This window comes from Anthonomus grandis, chromosome 2 (genome assembly GCF_022605725.1).
Source record: "Anthonomus grandis grandis chromosome 2, icAntGran1.3, whole genome shotgun sequence".
Lineage (NCBI taxonomy): Eukaryota > Metazoa > Arthropoda > Insecta > Coleoptera > Curculionidae > Anthonomus > Anthonomus grandis.
In genome coordinates this window covers 9,873,659-9,894,916 of record NC_065547.1, presented here as the reverse complement: position 1 = coordinate 9,894,916, position 21,258 = coordinate 9,873,659, and the positions used below count along the sequence as shown (strand labels likewise).

Here is a 21,258-nt window from a genome sequence, read left to right as displayed (position 1 = left end):
CTGTCCATGGATAACCGAAAATATAAAAATTCTTATCAAATTACGTGATGGTGCTCATAAAAAATATCTGAAAAGTAAATCTCAGCCTCATTTTGAATATTATAAACAGCTAAGAAACTACACAAAACCTGCTATAATACGAGAAAAAACAACATTTTTTAATCAATTATCAAACAAAAAAGGACAAGAATTTTGGAGAATAGCAGATAAGCTATTCTTAACTAAAGGAAAAACATATCAAAACAATCTACTTACTAACATATCAAATCCAACAGATATTGGGAATTTTTTTAATACTGTTTCCACCCTACCTGATACTGCAAGTAAATAATGTATTGAATTTTATCAAAATAATACCATGAATAATATAAAACTGAATTTCCAGCTTTTGGACCAAGACAATATGACTAAAATAATCTCGACTATTAAATCAAATGCAACGGGAATCGATGGTATTTCTATAAAAGATATAAAATTGTGTTTGTCTTTTTGCTTAAGTCCTTTATTGCATATTATTAACGAATGTATTCTTCAACAAAAGTCTCCAAATGTGTGGAAAAGGACAATTTTTAAACCCATAAAAAAAAATCAAATTCAAAAGAGCATAAAGATCTCAGACCAATTAGTATTCTACCAAATTTCAAATTTTGTTGATATTCATAAAATTATCCCCGATTGTCAATCCGGTTTCAGGAAAAACTTTAGCACGTCTACAAGTTTGGTGGGTATCTTAAATGATATTAGGGTGAATGAGGAGAATGGTCAGCCAACATGTATGGCCTTATTGGACTTAGTAGGGTTTTTGACACTATTAACCATGATATGTTATTGGCGAAATTAAAATATATTGGTATTTCAGAGAGCGGTATAAATTTTTTCAAGGATTATTTGCGTAATAGAGACAGTTGTGTTATGGTGGTTCGGCAGTCTGAAAAGCATTACTCAGAATTTACACCTTTTAACCACGGAGTTCCTCAGGGCTCTATAGTATCGCCGTTACTTTTCTCTATTTACGTGGCTGATATGTACAAACTAATAAAACACGCTACTTAGCAACAGTATGCCGATGATTCCCAAGTTTATATTCCAATTCACATTAATAATATAAATCTATTCTATCAAAATTTTAACAGTGATTTAATTAGTGTACATAAATATGCAGAAAATCATAATCTTAAGCTTAATGCCACAAAATCTAAAATTCTTATTATGTGCTCCAACTCTAATATAAGGCAAAGGCTCGAACACAACTTATCCTTAAATCCTATATCTATTAATAATACCTAAATTCCTGTTGTTTTCGAGGCAAAAAATTAAGGCGTTATATTTGACAGCTCTCTCTCTTTTGAATTACATATAAAAAATAAAACGAAAACTGCTTATTTACATTAAAAAAAAAACTTTTTAAGTTTAAGCGAAATTTATCGGCAAAACAAAAGTACTTATTGTGCGATAGTCTTAATTTGTCATTGTTTGATTATGGTGACGTAGTCTATGGAAATTCTTTATCTTCACAAAATAAAAAAATTATACAAAAAGTCAAGAATTCCTGTATGAGATTCTCTTATAATATCCCCTACAGAAACCACATCTCGCCTTATCTCAATAACAATAAAATATTAAATATGAATAATAGAAGAAAGCTACATATGTATAATTTTGTAAATCGCATGGTAAATAATAATCAACCATTTAATTTAAGAAGTCAGTTTCAAAAATTCGATTCGACATGCGCATGCCACACGAAATAACAACGTTTTTATCGTACTATTGCATAGAAGCGCAGCATTTTAACGTTCCTTTAAGTATGTAGCTGTTCAAATGTGGAATGGCTTAAACAATGACATAAAGCAAATGCCCTTAGGAACTTTCTCTGGTCAAATAAAATCTAAACTACTTATGGAACAAAGAATGGGCAATTAATTCAAGTAGAGTGATACCAGTATATAAAATGTAATAATGCGTAAAATAACATAATACAAGAAATAGTAACATATTATTATATTATTATATTACGTATTATTATATTTTAAAATTCCGTTTTTAGTTTTATTCCTTCTTTTTCCGTAACATACATTCGTATATTTTTTGATAGCCTAGACCGATGCACGCATCTTGGGGTTATTTTCTGGAGTCTTTTTTGCCTCGTCTGTCTTCTCTCCTTGCGCTCGTCCGTTGTCGCACTGCCGCAAATCTTAGGTTAATTAATTTTATATCTTACTTTGCATATATAAAAATGTCATTTTTATTTTTGTAAAATTGTTTTTGTAAATTGTAAAGGGCTTTTTCAGCCCTTCTTTGCTTGTGCTTACGAGGGAAAACGATTTTATAATGGAGAAAATAGTCCTATTTTTCATTGTAATATTTTTTTCCTTGTAATTTTTATTGACCTATAAAACTGTAAATTTTGACAAATAAACCATTTTGATTGATTGATTGACATATTATGTTAAAAGACACCAAATATGGTTTTAAAATCACAACCAACAGAAACACCAATTGTGTTGTCTCGCATCCTCTACATGGATGATATAAAGCTTTACGCAGCAAATCAACAACAAATGCGACAACTGCTGGACATTACGCAAAAATTCTCCAGTGACATCCATATGGAATTTGGTCTTAATAAGCAAAACCTTACACATCGAGAAGGGTGTCATTGTGGACGGAGACATTAAGCTCCCAAGCGGTGACATAATTCAGGCTATAGAGAATGGTGAGACTTACAAATATTTGGGACTTCAACAAGCCAGACTGCTCGAAGATAAACAAACAAAACTAGGATTAAGGCCCAGTGTGGGAGTGAGAGCAATAAATTTATGAGAAAAAAAGAATAATAAAGATGAACATATCATAGGCTGTTGATACCTTTCTTCTATATAATGCCCGTCACTCCCGTTACCGGCCGGTATTTTCGATAACTTTGGCAAGGTTTTACGGGATTAGTTGCTTAATTTGAGTACTAGTGAAGTATACACCAAAATGCGTCGAATACACGAAAATGGTTCCCTTTTAAGTGCTTGTCCACTCCTCTCACGTCTGGTTCCTCGTTCATTTTTAGGAGGGGAATGAAGAGTTTTAGTGTTAGCGAGCAAACATATTTTTAGATATAGGGGTCATTTAAAATTCACTTAGAGAAGTGAGATTAATATAGGTATTTAAACAATTAATGCAAGTAATGCTAATGCTATTACTGAACAGTCAGTATACACAACGGGTAAGGTTCTTACTTAAATCCTAATGAAATGCAGGTAATCTTATTCAGGCAACTAACCCCTATGCAATGCCTGTATTGACTTATTCATTTGTCATTCTCAAATGGACTAAAATGAATTTGGAAAAAGTTCAAAGGCTCACACGCACCCTTATGTCAAACATAGTTGTCGCCACCCAAAATCATCAATCATCCGAATGACGCTGGTGAGAAGAGAGGGAGGACAAGGTCAAGTCGATGTTAGCAATCTACATTCCCGACAAGTAAGTAATTTACGAGAGTTTTTCTACACCAAAGCTCGAACCTCAAGCTTCCATAATACCGTTGCCAAGGCAGATAAGAACTATGCCTCTTAACCGCGCCTGACCTGAACTAACGTCTGAATTAAAATCGGACACTACAAAGATGGAGGAATTGGCTCAAAAAGAGTCGACACCATCACGATCTTAACCAACTTCATATCGACAAGGAAACATCCAATAGGTGGCTCTCTCGAGGCGAACTTTTCCTGAAACAGAAGAGTTTTGGCAATTCAAGATCGAGTCATCAATACTAACAGCTATAAGAAATTCATAAGTGTCACCAAGTATCGGAAACAACCCAGTACATTACATCTGGATGCAGCTTGTTGGCAAATACCGATTAGCTTCATCGACATAATCAAGTCTGCAACATCATCCATCAAATGTTAGCCAGCAGGTATGAACTTATTAATACTTACTCCATACTGTGAGTATCAACCCCAGAAGGTACTTAAGAACGACAAATTTAAACTCTACTACGACAGGCCCATTATCACCGACAAGCAGGTAATGAATAACAGGCCTGATATAGTGGTGGTGGATAAAGCAGTAAACTCGGTCCTTCTAATAGACATCGCGATACCAAATAACAACAACGTATGAAGTAAGTATCAGGAGAAGTAAATATGCAGGTCTAAATATGCAGCTTTTGAGATCCGATAAATGTGGCATGTAAATAGGGTCGAAGTCGTCGGAGTAATATTATCACCTACAGGGCTTATACCGAAATCACTAGAAGCTAGCCTCTTGAAACTTGGACTACACAGGAACATCAATATCGACCTCCAGGAACAGATTTTACAGGTATGACGACAGAGCCCAACCCTTTTGATACTTGTATTCGGTGGTGGGTGAATTTTATCCAGCCAATTGACTAAGATAGTAAGTGTGTATAATAATAATAATAATAATAATAATAATAATAATAATAATAATAATAATAATAATAATAATAATAATAATAATAATAATAATAATAATAATAATAATAATAATAATAATAATAATAATAATAATAATTATAATTATAATAATAATACCAATAATAATAATAATTAAAAGCATCCTCACGAACATGTCGATTATGAAACGTCGAACTAATGGTTGACTCATGGAGATCTATTTCCTAAAACTAAAGGCTTTATGATGGCTATACATGACCAAGTGATTGTTACAAGAAATTACCTTAAGTACATTACTAAAGATGAGAAAGTAATCGACGATCGATGTAGATAATATCTGCGCGTACCGGAGACAATTCAACATATAACATCAGGATGCACATCTCTATCAGCTGCCGAATATCTGCACCGACATAACTGTGTGGCAAAAATTATTCATCAAGAACTGGCAAAACTTTATCATCTAATTGGCGAAACTTGCCCCTGTTACCAGTACAAACCAGAAACTGTACTTGAAAATGACGACTTTCACCTCTACTGGGCAGCACTGTTTTGACCTATAGGACGCTGACTTCAAACAGACCAGATATAATCTTTATAAACAAAGCCCAAAAGAAAACCTTTCTAATTGATATAGCAGTGCCAAATACCAATAATGTCCTAGAAACGACACAGTAAACTTGCTAAATACGCAGATCTGGCTCACGAGATAAAACAACAATGGAGGCAAGATAATGTATATATACTCCCTCTAGTTATTTCATCCACTGGAATTGTCCCTTTAACGCTATCATTCATTGTCACTACAAAGAAATCTGTTATACTAAATACATGCAACATTGTTCGAAAGTTCCTAAATCTACCATAGCAAAATTCATCTTGCCTTCAGGCTGATGAAATTGACAATACCGCTATCAGCGAGCTAAAACAGAAAAATAATAAAAATAATAATAATAATAATCATCAGGCCCAGATCACGTCCAAAAAATACTTGAAATTGTGATTAACACATCAACAACCGACCTTCTAAACGACCTACTTCTCAGAAAATGCCCAATTTCTTAAGGAGGTACCACTTACCTCTTGTCCAAGGACTGCCAAAACACTTAAGATCCGGCTGAATATTGGCCAATAACTTGCTTACCATACTCTGTAAACTAATTACACCTTGCATTCCAAAACGTATTTACAAACATTGTGGCCAAAATAGCATCATAGCGGCTTAAGAGACAGGATGTTTCAGAGGTGCCATGGGATATAAAGAACAACTAATTATCAATTCCATAGTTTGCAATCAGACATTTAACAACAAGAGAAGCCTTTTCGCAGCTTACATTGACTACCGAAAAGCATTTTATGCAATTCCACATAAATGCCTTATTAATGTACTTAAATTGTACAAAATAGATAACCACATCATTTCCTTTTTAAAATTCACTATGGCATCTTGCCAAACATCAATAAAACTTCAGGTGCCTAACGGTAACTGCACTAGAACTAATTTGATTCCTATTCATAGGGGTATTTTCCAGGAAGATTCCTTAAGTCCACTTTGGTTCTGTCTTGCCATGAACCCACTCTCTAGCCAACTCAATTCAACTAGGTACGGATTTGGCCGATAACAGGATAATAGAGAACGAACAAGAGTAAAACATCTACTTTATATGGATCACTTAAAAAATTTTCGAATGAAATCAACTAGATCATGTGCTTAAAATAATGAAAAAATTCTCTAATAATATAGGAATTACTGAATTTGGACTGAATAACTGCCAAACTAAGAACATTATTAAGGGTTAACTACAACCCGGTGATTTTTAAACAAAAAACGGTCAGATAATTAATGCTATGGACGAAGAAGAATCCTACAAAGTCTAGGATTGTACCAGGCGCAAATAATACACCATAAAACTATTAAGAATGAGCTGACTACTAAGTTCACTACAAGAATGCGACGACTCCTTAGAAGAAGTCTTAATAGCAGAAACCTATTTAAAGCTATTAATACATATAGAGTCAGTTCATTAATTTACTCATTCGGTATTAAAGGATGAACTTAAACGGATATCGAAAATCTGCGAAAAAAGGCTAGAGTACTCCTAACGAAAGCCAATAAACATCCTCCGCGCAGTGCCGTAGAACGAACTACGCTACCTCGACAATAGGAGGAACAGGAATGGCCGACATAGGAAAGCCGTTGACTCAGCAGATTAATAACTTGCGATCCTTTTTCTTAAAAAAGGCTGAAACATCAGTCATTCATCGTCGGGATATGCAGCAGAGGACTCAATACCACTTAAACTCTAGGAGCTTGAGATACTCATACACCATAAAACTGAGCAAGAAAAATTGCAAGCTTGGATGGGAATTCCATGTAGTGGTTACATAGGCATATTCACGAAGTTCAACAACAGTATGTCAACATAGCGGTGTCGAACTACTGGTTGACTTCAGGACAGCTTTTCCCCTAAATTGAAGGGTTTCTTGTTGCTATTCATAATTAAGTAATACCAACACAAAATTATTTAGAGTTTAGAGTGTAGTTAGTAGATGACTCGACGGTAGAAAGTGATATGTAGGTATGAATGTGAGACAACGGAGTCCATACGACAGTCATTGTCAATATACAGATTACAATCACCTGATCCAAATCAGCAGCCAATTTTGCCTCACTGTTTCTAACTGTCCAATTTTTTTGTTTTTATTTTCGGGTAAGAACTTATATTTTCTTAAACAGGTCTTTAGTAGTATTAGAGTTAAAATGAGAATGTATTTCTCTACATGTTTCTTGGATGTGAATATTTTTGTCCCTTCGGCACAAGCTTTGAATTTGCCTTGCATTCTCATTAAATTTAGTTATTTTGTCTTGTGCATGTAGATTTGAAACCTTTAATGATTTTTGTTTTACTCTAACATGAAAGGTTTGTGAGTCCATCTATGATTCTCTTGGAATAGAGTTGTACTGCATTATCTGCTACAATTTATCTAACCTGGGTCTGTTAGGATGCTGTATCAGTGAAATCAATTTTTGGTCACATAAAAAGTTGGTGGCGTCACCGGTGGATGTCACACTTTTACACCAACGGAATATATATGGCATGTTCTAATTGCAAAGATACTATGATACATCAACAGCTCGCAGAAGAACTTAACCTCTTATTAGCAGACAAGATACCATATTATAACTATAATCCGGAACCAGTTCCTAAAAATAAGCAACACAAATTGTATGGGAGTAGCACTGTAGTTACAGACCAACGAGTAAGTAATAATAGGCCTGACCTAATACTAATTAATAAAATTTCTAGGAAGACAATTCGTATTAATGTAGCTATTTCTAATAATAACAACCTAAAAGCGAAACATAATAAAAAGATTGTTTAGTACGGGGATTTAGAACACCAGATACGAAGACAATGAGAAATAAGAGAAGTGCGAACAATCCCAATTATTGTGTCAACAACAGGGGTAATGCTAAAGAGACTTATCAAGAACATAAAACTGCTCAACCTTACGGAAAGCATCTATAAGCTAATGCAGAACTCGTCGCTATTCCACATCTCGAATTGTGAGTCACAGAAGTCAATTGATTCAGCTCTCGATTTGTCAGAATGTTCATTAGAAATGCAGATAATGTCAACTGGTTTAAAAAACATATCATGTAATTTTTGTTTAAGTGTGTTACTTATAAATAAGTAAGGTAAAGTCCGACAACATGGAAAGGACTCCATTAGAGCCTCATCCTTCAGATACTTGAGATAGGTGAATGATATTCTGGAAAAGGGTAGTGCGATTGACGTTTGGCATGAAATTTATAATAATAATGAAACCTTTCCTTCTTATTTTCAAAATACAAGTAAAACTAATTAAACGGGATAGTGAGATCTAGCACACCTACTCACCTATTCACCCAAACCTAACACTAAATAACCATATTTTGTCAGTTACAACTTGAGGAGATGTGTATGATATGGCAGAGTTGGGTCTTGCACAGGTGCTTTTTTGGTTAAGTTAGAGACATTTTAGTACTAACATAAAGCTTGTGAGTTTGTTTAGCATTTAATAGCCGAATATTTGCACAAATCAGTCTAGATTTTCTCTTGCAAAGCATGTTTGTCGCATCTGTAAATAATCTGTATAGAAAGACTCGTAAAGGATTACAAATATGATAATAGGTCATTTATATAAATAAGACAAGAGAAGCGAACGCAAAATGGAGTCTTAGGGTACCCCATATCGCTAGGGTGACAAATTTGATAATTTATTATTAACTAAAACTTTTCGCTTTCTTCAAAGAGATAGAAACGAGAAAGCGCTAAAACATTTTTAGAAAAACTAAGACAACCTAGTTTTTGTATGAGAATAGCATGACTAATGCAGTCAAATATCTTTAGAATATCGTACTCCGATAAAGACATATAATTCCTCTTTTCCAAGCCCTCAGTAATGACACAATCGCTTTTACCGTTTGCGCAGATCTACTTGGCAAAAATCCTTACTGTCACTAAAAAATAAAGAAATTTTTTACAAAGATATTCCAAACTAAGCTCCTTTAAAGTTCTTTAAATAATATAAGCATTATTTCTGTTAGGGATGCTTTTTTTGATAGCTTCCGCCACAGTAGTAAAATGAACACTTAATCGATTTGAATTACTAGGACCCATTATGTCCTCTATTTACTTTTAGTTTAATAGAAATTCAATGGCCCTAGAGTAGATACTCTTTTTAAAATTTGATTGAGGAATTCTTACATAATTAACGTAATTTTATGACTTTAACGTAACATTAACCTTCCAGAGAATTGAGACGTATGGAAAAGGGTAGTAATTGGAAAGTATGGAAAACGTACATGGATTCGTCTGAGGTGTGTCCTTGAACCATCCAGGTCCTTGGATGTTATCCTGAAACGGACGTTTTCTTCGTAAAAAGGCAAACGAAAACCATCAGGTAAGTTTCTCCATCCATTGGATTAATCTACTTATCCTTAAATAGTAGCAGACACAATCTAGACATAGAAAGATATGAGACTTTTTATGCACACTCTAACGATGGGATTTTTTGATTTTTTTTAACCAATTTTCTTAGTATATTTTCACTATTCTTGAGAACATTTTGAGAAGTAATTCGAAATGGCTTAAAAGAGTTTTTACTCAATAAAAAGCGTTTCTTTCTCAATAATTTCATTTCAAACTGTTTCTTGTGACTCAAGAAATTTCTGAGTTAAAGGCAGTTTTATTCATCAAGATACAAGAGTAGCCAAATTTGAGTCCCTGAGGATAGATTTAATGGAAAAACATCTTTCTACAAAAAAAATTTGAAAGTTAGGGCACTTTTGGTTGAGACATGTTTTCTTGCCAATTTTGGTATTAAATGTTTACTCTTCTTGATAATACTGATACATGTAATTGGAAGCCATTTCCAATTAAAATGTTTTGTCTAAGAAAGGTGCCTCTTAAAAAAGGTGGTTGGACAATCTTTAATCAGATGAAAAATGATATTTTATTTATGTTCCTGAAAATTACAAGAAATTCTTCTCAACAAGTGTTTTTTGAATGAAGAATGAGTTTTTTCATTAATTTTGATTTTGTTTTATGAAAAAAATGACATAAATCTTAGCAACGACTTAGAGTGGTTTCTTAACCTTTAACCACTAGAGCTTCAATTTAAGCATCTTCCAGAAAATTGCCGTGACTTGCTCTGATTTAAAACTGAAATTTCAAATTACTTCCATCTGAAATAATCGAGGGATGGAAGGAGGGGGCTATTAGATAGTTTGGGCTCGCGTTAGCCGCTAACTGCCTCTTATTAAATTACAGGGGGCCCGCTTCCGCAGCACCGAGCGGAATCTCCTCGGGGTTTTCTCTCGAAAACGTAATTACCTGGTGGGCGTGCAAAAACACGAAGCCATTACGGCGCCAAGGTATATTATTATGCGGTGGCAACCCTTCGAGCGTATTATATACGTGAAGAATACGGTCCTGCACTTTGCTACCCTCTTTCTTAACTCATTTTGATTCTTGCATCTTCTGTATAACCTATGTTTATTAAAAATCGATATGGTTTTATCAGAAAATGACATTGAAAAAATCAAAGGAATCTTTACCGATCGAGAAGGTAGACCAAATTATAGACAAAAAGTACGCTTATAAATTTAAGAAGCAGGATAAGTGCATATCGGATCTTCAGCAGGAGGTAACTAAACTAAAGAGTGATAATCAAATGAATGGCAAATGCATTGGACAATCAGGAGCAAACGTCTTGAAATAACAACGTCAGAATCTTTGGAATACCGGTTGAAACTAATGAAAATCTGGGATCAAAGCTTTAAAATGTTTTTAAGCAGATGAAGGTAAACATAAATCAGCCGCCAGTAGTACTCGTGCGGTTTTTCAATAACGATGATCAGTTGACCGTTTTAAAAAATAGAAACCTATCAATCCGAAATCAATAACATGAAAGAACTGGATACTTTCAGGAACTAAACGTTCGTACCTTTTACTAATTTCTATATTAAATAATAACAAGGGTATGATTTATTCTAGTAGGGGAACATGAGGAAAGACGGGGACGCTAAGCATTTATATCAATAAAAATGTAACATTACAATAAAAAATAACGTTTATTCTAAAATCTCTTTCATTAACATCCATAACTCTCTTGGCATAAAAACAATTAACTTTAAAAAAAACACAATTTTCTTTACAAAGGAATAATCTTACTCCGGGCACGGGTTTATTTACAAACATCACATGTATGGCAAATATCTAAACAGTCTTCTACTCCGGCGCAAGAATTGGGAAACCACTTTTGACATATTTGACAAGCTATCCATTCTTCAGTGGACTTTGGTGTTTTCTTTTTAACCACTTTTTGCTTTTTTTTTCTTCGGGACTAGAAGTTTTTAGATCTTCAAGTTCTCTTTTATACGGCGTTGACATAAGGATGGCCATCTTGCCTCGACGGCAATTATTTTTTCTGGCCTTTATTTCTACAGTAGGAACAGGCATTATCTGAGCTGGAGTACAGTTTTCAAAGCTGGTACTTAAGTCACGGCAAACATTTTCTGTAAAATTCGAGCAAACTCTTTTAGGTGGCGACCCACTTGCCTCTGAGGTTTTATGTAACGGACTATGAGATAATGCGGCAAGCTTACTCAAAGGGCAATTATCTTCATCATCTGAGCTTTGGTAGCCGGGAGATGTGAGATGATGATCTGTATGGGTCTGATAGCTGGTAGATGGCTATACATCATCACTAGAACCTATGGTTGAGTGATTACTAGGAATAGCAACCGGAATTACATTCTTAGTTAAGTTTGGCTGAATTTTTTCATGGATGATAGAGGAAAGACCATCTTTATTTTCATTTGCCTGTGATTGAGGAACTTGCTCATCCTCCGTTAGGCTTCTGTTAGTTGTTTCTGCAGCAAGAAAATCGGCATCTGTAAAGTTCTCAGAGTTGAATGGCCATATGCCGCATTTCCGAAATCCGTTAATCGCTGTAGATATAGTGGCATCTTGTATGAAAGCTTTACCAAATATTTCGCTAATTTGGAACATGCTAATAACTCTACCTGGATTAGATCTAAGCTATGCTGTTGCAGCTTGGTCATAATATATACTCGAAGGCTTCATAAAAGAATAATCCAACGGCTGAGGCCGATGAGTGCAGTGAGGTGGGAAGCAGATTATAATCACACCGTTTTCTCTAGCAACGTCTATAAGTTCGATGTTCTTTGTATGCGTAGAGTGGCCGTCGAGTAAAAGTAGCACCGGGTTGTCTTTAGGTTTGCTCCACTGAATTGGACGAAAGCTTTGAACCATGAGATAAATATGTTTGTTGTCATCCATCCACTGGCATTGCAATGAAAAGTTGTTCCTGGTGCCAAGTTATTCATTAATTCGGCTTTCATCCGTTTCTGAGGAAACATTAGCATCGGGGGCATATAATTCCCTGCTACGCTAACACAAATCTCGACCGTAACTGTTTGTCCTCGTTCAGCTGAGGATAGCGACCCAACTTGCTTCTTACCCTTGCGTGAAATTATCTTTGACTTTGTTTTTGAAACCGAAGAGACTCCCGTTTCATCACAGTTATAAATCCTATCTGGTCCTAGTTTATAGTTATCTAAAACATCACCCAAAAGCTTATAAAATTTTGCGATGGATATTTTATTAAAGCCCATAGCCCTAGCAGCTGAGGTTGTCTCAGGCTTTCTTATAGATAAATCACTGTGACGTTTTAAAAATCCTTGAACCCAGTCAACACCGGCGAGTTTGGCTGTTTCATTAAATCTATGTTTCTTGCCATTTTTGATGGCCAGTTGGTATGCTAAGCTTCTCAGTTCAATTATGCTAAGTCCAAATAATCTTGCATCCATGCCTTTCAAATATCCGACCAATTTATTCTCTTCCTTTTCAGTGAAAACAGTTGTAATTGGCCGTAAAGGTAGATCCAATTTCATTTCACCTTTGTGGCACATAGTTTTGCGATGCAGCTTTACGATAACCCATTTCTTTGGTTAAAACTTTTTCAATCGCTTGTTTCATGCTTTCCTTGAACCTCTCTCCAATCGTTGTTTTCTTTTTATAATCGCGAACCATTCTGCTGCAAATAAAATAATATTTTAATTGACCAACTAATCAATTTTTCCGTTGAATTTTTCATGAAAAAATATATTGGGGCAAGATGGGGTACTTGGATACCCCATCTTGCCTCAAATAGGGTATCCCATCTTGCCCCAAAGTACGTGTCTTTCAATAGCTATTTTTTTACCTTTTATAGGCGAATATAACCAACAATTTTTTTTGTGAAAAGATGCTTCTATACAGGTACACTGCAGTAGGAATAATAAGTTTCACTTTAACTTCCTGCACACTTTATGGCAAGCGATATAATATGCCATAAAATAAGATCAACGAAGGTCAAAATGGTAAATTGGCTGTAACTCGAGCAGACGCGCACCGAACAAATGTCTCGGATGCACTGAGCGCGGGTATTGTCCGGACATGTGACTCTAGGCAATAAAGGTGGTCACACACTTTTAGGTTTTGATGTAATCGGGGTACCTCATCTTACCTCATGATCCCGTCTTGCCCCTAGTTCCCCTACTTACGGTGGTAAAGTAGCTTAATATTTCTTGAGAAACTGTGTTTTTTTTGTGTTAACTTTCTTTTTTTAAATAAATCTATGCAAATTTTGGATTATTTCCCAAGCATTCCCATATCAGAAATTTCGGAATATCTGATTGAACTTCTGGAAAGTAATGGTTTCGATAATATCCAAAAAAAAATTAAATTAACAAAACTTTGTCACAAAGTACTATTCTTCTCTCCTTTCCTAGCAGAGCTCTTTAGGAACCGTTTTGAGTTAAATACATTCCATTACTTCCCACGAGTTTAGTTAAGATATGTTGATGATGTGTTTAATGTGTTCGACAAAAGCAAATTCAATATTGATAATTTTGTAGAACAACTCAATAACTGTTTTCAATCTATTAAATTTACCTTCGAACAAGAAAAAAATAATTAGCTTCCATTCTTAGGCAGTCTTGTCATCAAAAATAATAATAAGGTAGATTTTAATATTTATAGAAAAGAAACAAATACTTTTAGATAGATAACTAGTGACTCTAACCATTGTTTTCAATATAAAATGGCTAGCATGCATTTCTTGGTACATCGTTTGGTCTCATTTCCTCTAAGTAGCAGCAGATTTAATAAAGAAAAAGCAACAATTAAGACAATTGCTAGGATCAATGGTTATGACGATAAGATTATTGATAAGCTGATTAGAGGACATAGGTTTAAAGTTAATCTTAAAAACTCTACCACATTTCAAAAAAATTAATTTAAGCAAACTTTTGTTGCAATACCATACGATCCTATCCTGACCAGAGGCTTTGATAGGAGTTTCGAAAACTTAAGGTCTAAAAATGGTTTATCAAATCTTTTAGGAAACCCAAAAGATAAAATAAAGACCAATGAAAAATCTGTGATCTATGAGATTAATTGCAACGATTGTGATAAAAAGTACATAGGACAAACCAGAAGATCAATTAATGTGAGATTTAAAGAACATGTAGCATATGTGAAATATGGAAGAGTTGAAAAGTCAAGTGTGGCTGAACATGTTTTAAATACTGGTCACTTTGTAGGGATAGACAATTTAAAATTAATTAAACCAATTAATAACAATAGAAAATTAGATGCATATGAAAGTTTAGCAATATTCAAAAATCAAAAAAACATTCTTAACAGGGATAAAAGTCCAATCACTTATAGTCAATTATATAGTTTAGTTGTGATTGCATAGTTTTTCTCTTTTTAAAGAATACACACTGTTTCTTTTTCAGATTCAAAACAATCTTGCAAGTATATCCTTAAAATTCTTATGAGTCGCCTCACCAAATCAATCTCATTAATTCGAATGCCCAAAAACGTATTTTATATTATTTCCGATACTGTATATCTCATAGTTGGGTAATATATCCATATGTATAGTTAGATATGATATAATGGTATAATATAATGGTTTTTCTACCAGACATTGATCAAATCTCTTGTGGTATTTAGGTTGTAGTCTGTTCCACTAAAATTCAACCAATGGCAAAAACTGGATTAAAAATTGTACAAATTATTTTATGAACTTATACGGTTTTTTATTATAGTCACTTATACAGAAGCTGACATTTTGATTTTGTACGGTGTACAATAAAAATGCCATGACATAATATTACGACCATCTAAATTTTATGTCAAAATTGAACTGGAACTCAATGGTGTTTAAAATGCTAAAATTCATGCTTCATTGCTTTTTCCGCTCTATTAGTTACATCATTAGTATATAAGGAGATCTGTTAGTAGTTTAAGTTTAGTTTTCATCTTCTCCCGAATATTCTAACATCGTTAGCGAAACACGTGTCGAGATTAAAAATAAAGAGTTTTGGTTAGCGGTAAAGCTGTCTCGTAGTTTCTACGTTTGGGTGTTTTTTTACGTGAAAAGATGTTTTTCTTTTATATAATTTATTTATTTTTCTTTCTTTCCTTGTTTTTTTCGTTTACTGTATTAAGCACTGCGCTCATATTATTGCTAGACCTTTTCTAAGTAATTTCAATCAATTTAAAGATCATATTTCTAAATATCATTATGATATACTTGGCATAACAGAAAGCTGGCTAAATCAAAATGTAAGTTACGAAAGTACTTCTATAAATGGATACGATCTCGTTAGACAAGATCGCATTGGTAGTAGGCGAGGGGGTCGGGTCGGAATTTATATAAAATCTAACATTCAGTTTTCCATCTTAAAAAGCGAGTACCGGGCAATAATTGAATTTATATGGGTAAAGTTGGAGATAATGGGTGAATCAATTATTATCGGAAATATTAACAGACCTCCTGGAACCAACCACCGGGAATTTTTAAATTGTTTTGAGGATATTTTAATTAATTTTTATAGCGGTTGTGACCAAATTTTGTGTTTTGGTGATTTTAACATAAATGTGCTGGATAATGTGCTTCTCATATTATTTAGTTAAATTTAATTTTGGATACCTTTAGTCTCAGTCAGATTATTTTAGAACGAGAATATCTCACTTAACTTCTGCATTAATCGATTTGATCTACTGCAATCCTGAAATTGTACAGGATGTTGACACTCGAGATGTTAATATTTTAGATCACTTACTTGTTTATGTCCATCTAAATCTAGTTAATGCCGAAACACCCAATACTTCATATTTGTTTATATCCCTAGACCATATTAATTATGTTCAGTTTCAGGCCGACATCAAAAGTGCATCTTGGAATTCCATTTATCTTATTCACAATATTGATTCAAAAGTAGATTTTTTAACGTTAACCGTATTAGGCATTTTTGATACACATGCACCGTTAACAATAAGAAATGGTAAATTAAGTCGTATAATTCCTGGATAACAGATAACATCAGGTTTATGAAAAATGTTCGTAATCAAGCACTTATTGCTTTAAGCGCACTAAGGATCCTGCCCATTAGGATTACTACTAAAAAATAAGAAAAAATCGCCTTCTTTAATTAATTCATTTTTGTCAGACAGAAAACAGAGTTTGCCTTGAGAGAAAAAAAACAGAATTCTTGAGTGTCAAATCAGGAGTACCTCAGGGTGGTATACTTGGCCCAATTCTATATAGTATATATACCTTTAACATTGTAAATTCCTTATTACTAAATATTGTAAATGTTATATCTATGCAGTCGATACTCAAATTTATTCGTCATTTATACCTAGTTTAGCTGCAATGTCAACAGAACAAAAATAAATAATAACTTAGGGGAATTACTGAAATTTTCGAAAGATCATTTACTAAAAATAAATCTTGGAAAATCGACAGCCATTCTATTCTGCAATGAAACTTATAAAAACCACTTATAGAACAGTATAAAACTTAAACTAGGCAACAATATAATAGAATTTAAGGACTCAGTTAAAAATCTAAGCTTGATATTGGATTACAAATTAAAATTTATAGGACATCTTACTTTCTGTTTAAAAAAGGCATATTCGATGTTGAACCTAATTTATTCACATAGATATTATTTATCGCAAGAAACTAAGGCTATGCTCTGTGAAACATTCGTTTTATCATTTTTCAACTTTGCTGGTCACGTTGGATAGCCTGGACATAAAAAGGGTTCAAAAAGTACAAAATTTCTGTCTGAGACTTATATTTGGCATAAGGCGTAGGCAAAGAATATCTCACAAATTATCCGAAATAGGGTGGCTTAATAATATAAGTGGACTGCGTAATTTACATTCGCCAGTATTTTTTGCCCTCCATAAATCCAACGCAAAATTAAATATCGCACCGATGTTCATAACATCAATATCAGAAAATTAAGCCTTTTAACTATACCACCTCATAAAATTAAAACATTTAAGAAATCATTTACCTATGTAATTGCCTCTGTAATTATTAAATACAAGATAATTGACTTTTCTTTATCGATACTAGTCTTCAGAAGAAATTTTAAAGCCAAATTGTTTCAAGATCATTAATTTGCACATCATCTCACCATGCTATCTCATTTCTATCTGATCTTGCTTATATTCTGATTTTTTAATTACGCTCACTCTTTCTCTTTCTCTTCTCTTTAATTTCTCTTGTAATTTTTAAACTGAAAACTGTATTGTTTTTTTTCGTTGCTTACTGCTTTGCGGCCATGTATTTTTGTATTTTTGTATTTTTTTTAAATAATTTTTTCTTTGCTTTAGCAGCTGCCTCTCTTCGCAAGCAGGCTGGTGTAGCTTTTTATTCCAAATAATTTATAGTTTTATTATGTATTATTTCATTTATAAGCATGTATATTTGAAAATAAATAAACAATTATTATTATTATTATTTACTCGTTTTAAAAGAATATTACAGCTAGTATCACAAATATATTTACATAATATATATTTCACCTTCCGCATAAGTCTATTATGATTTACGTTGACAACTAATTGCTATTGTAGGAAGGAAAGGATTGTGCATGGGAAAAGATCGGTATCTAGATGACTTCCATTTTACGCTCCTCACAAATAAATAACAAACGACTTCTTCAGTAAGGCCTGGTGTATTACTAAATATCCCCCATAGCAAACGGTACTGATATATTAAGATGGATGGTGATACAAGGATAATATACTTCAAAATTACCTAACGGCTTATAAGATAAAAGGTAATTCTAGAATTGTCATTTTAGGGTAGGTGCGATGATTTATAGTGCCAAAAATTTTATTAGAAAATTGCATATTTTGTACGTAGTTGTTACTTGGTTCAATGAATACAAGAAGCAACATTTCGTTATTTTTAATTAAGATCGAAAGAGTTTTTCAACTTTTTGTGACTTATAAAACATTTCCTGCTCCTCTACCTTCTTTCTTCTTCTTTTTATAGTTGGCTATCATACATGCTTACAATCATACATGCATACAATCTTAACTTTATTTGCTTGTCGCCATTTGCTTTTTATAGATGTGATGCAAATTTTTAAAATCCTAAATGATTTCGCGGTACTTTTAAAATGACGTCATTATCAACTTAGTTTAAAAAGAAAATGGCGGTATTTATTTGGAAAATTTTAAAACATCAACAGACAAGTGACGTATGTTTAAAATGGCACTCAAACCGCAACCAGCCAACGCAACCCAACCTAAATAAAATAAAAATATTGAACTCCAAAAGAAGAAAAGGTAATCTCAGCAAAAAATGTTGTCTTTGATGAGATAAAAATGTTTGATCAGGAATGGGAATATAAAAAGATAGGAAGAGTGATCAGTTATCAATATGAGGCCTACAAAAGTGTGATGTGTGGCTGCAGTGATTCAGGAAATGAAAAATTTCATGTTAATTGAACGACCATCTGGAGTGAAAACAGTCGACTTAAGATGGGTTTTTAGGTAGAAAGTGAATAATGCCAGTGGTTATCAGAGTTAATGTGACAGCATTAAAGTGATTTCACTAATATGTTGTCTGTTTGAGTGCTTTTACCCTTGTCAATAGAAAATATTTTAATTATAATAAGTTAATAAGATGTAAAATGTGCATTTTTGAATGGCGAATTGAATTTTTGAATGAGCCAGTTTTTATGAAAATACCCGATGGTGTAGAGGTAAATTGCAAGGCAGAAAATAAGTACATTTGTAAGCCTATTACATTTATAAATCTAGTACATTTGTAAATCTTTATATGATTTAGGAGAGGCATCTAAATGCTGGTATCAAAAATTGCACTTTGACCTATTAGACACAGGATTTAATATCTCATTAACATCTCATTTTCAGTAGATTTCAAATTTTTTTTTCGCAGGAACTTTGGACTTATTTAAAAAATATTCTTAAATATTTAAAATTGACTAAAAACTTTGGTCAAAAAATTGAGAAATTAGTAATTTATTAAGACGGAAAACCTATAATTAATGTTGCTGACTTGAAAGTTACACAGAACAACTCTTGTATAATACAAGACCTGAACCTTCCAAAGTAGATGATCATACAGGTCCAGATATCCCCATTGACGAGGCCAAAGCAGCAATATCATCCATGAAGTAATTAATAAAATTCCCGAGACCTGATAACATTAATGAACAGTTCTTGACACTTTTTAATGAAGGTAGCATGAGGTGGTTAATAAAAAAATAAAAGAATAAATGTGCTTAATAAGATATACCGTTGTGGTAACATATAGCACGAGTGGCTCACATTGGAGCTCATCACCTTGCTTAAAAAATCAGGTGCTTCAAGGTATAAATACTTTAGATTAATAAGATGCATAGACATGAACTGTAGCGTATTTGTATGTTTTGTTGACTAGCAAAAGGCTTTTGATAGAGTAAAACATCGAAATATAGTATAAATTTTGAAAATGTAGGCTCGGATGAAAGGGACATCAATATATTAGTCAACCTGTACTGAAATCAATCATTCTTTGTCAGAAGCAGAAATGAGACAACAGAGGAAATGAAGATACTGAGAGATATAAGGCAGGGCTATATTCTTTTCCCATTATTCTTCAATATTTAGTCAAATTAAGAGAAGCACTAGAATACAGGACTTGAGGAAAATCCCTGAATGGAGAAAAAGTGTACAATATTCGTTATGTAGACGATGGAAGTTATAGTAAAGAATATTTTGACGTAAAAATGACAGGTTTAACTTGGTTATATATCTTGGAAAACAAAAATTTAAAAGGTGCCATGGAGTTCATATCTGGAATAAAAACAAAAAGGCCGCTTGTTAAGTCTAAGTATAAACAACATTTAAAACTCCCGCCAATTTTTTCGAGACGGCATCCAGCTTGAAAAAAAGTGGATATCTGTTATTTCTTAAGTTGTAAGTTTACTGTCCACTCCCAAATATTTCAACTTGTCCAATCTTCGAAAAATTGGAAAATGTGTTTAGACTTCTCAGGCCGCCAATTTGTTTTGTGATTCGAGTATAACAAAATTCTGGAACCTTAAAATAATCCATGGTATCTTTTGATCTAATTTTTTATTTAAAAAATGGCGCTCATCTGCATTCTTTTTGAAGTTGAGATTTTTGGGACCAACCAGCTTATGACTGGAAAATCACCGATAGATGCCATCTTGGAAAAAAATGGCGGGGATTTGAGATGTTGCTTATATTTAGACTTAACAAGCCGCTGTTTTGTTTCTGAGTCGGAATCTTTAAATAGTCCATGACACCTATTGATTTTAGCCCATCATTATTGAATTTGCCCATCTAATATTTTAAAACTCTGGGCGTGGCATGTATTGACCAGTAAATAATCTTTTGATTTAAAAATAGCAGCTGCACACTATCTTGCAAAAAAATGGCGAGGTTTAAACTGTTGCCTATACTTAAACTTAACAAGCCGCCTTTTATTTTTTGATCCAATAATGGCAAAGTTCTGAAATCATAAAATTATGCTCGATAGTACTCTTTGATTGTTTTGCTTAAACATTTAAAATGTACTAGAAAATTACACATGTGGTTAGCCAATCAAAAATAGTTAAATTATACTAAGATATTAGAACTATACTGGCTATGGCAACCTCGAAGAAAGTTTAAAATGGAATATCTTGGAAAAAATGTTGTCTTTGATCCGAAAATAGCACCATCCTTAAGTATTCTATGACATCTTTCGATTTAATTCTTTTTCCAAAATGGGGACCTTCTGCCATATTAAAGTTAATATGAATTTTGAAGGTGAGGCATTTAGTGACCAAAAAACAATCTTATGACGTAAAAGTAGCAGATGGGAAAAAATTGGCGGGATTTTCAAATGTTGGCTATAGCTCTTCGAGTTAATAAGCCGCTATTTTGTTTTTGAG

The 21,258-nt window shown here is 33.4% G+C and overlaps 1 long non-coding RNA gene across 1 annotated transcript in view; it reads left to right on the top strand.

The window, feature by feature from the left end:
- The first annotated feature begins 8,730 nt into the window (after positions 1–8,730).
- The window catches only part of LOC126750585 (uncharacterized), a 41,181-nt gene continuing 28,653 nt past the window's right edge, over positions 8,731–21,258 (top strand). Inside the window, exons 1-2 of the long non-coding RNA XR_007665762.1 lie at positions 8,731–9,365; positions 17,918–18,123. This is a non-coding gene — a long non-coding RNA (uncharacterized LOC126750585). The remainder of the gene's footprint in view (positions 9,366–17,917; positions 18,124–21,258) is intronic.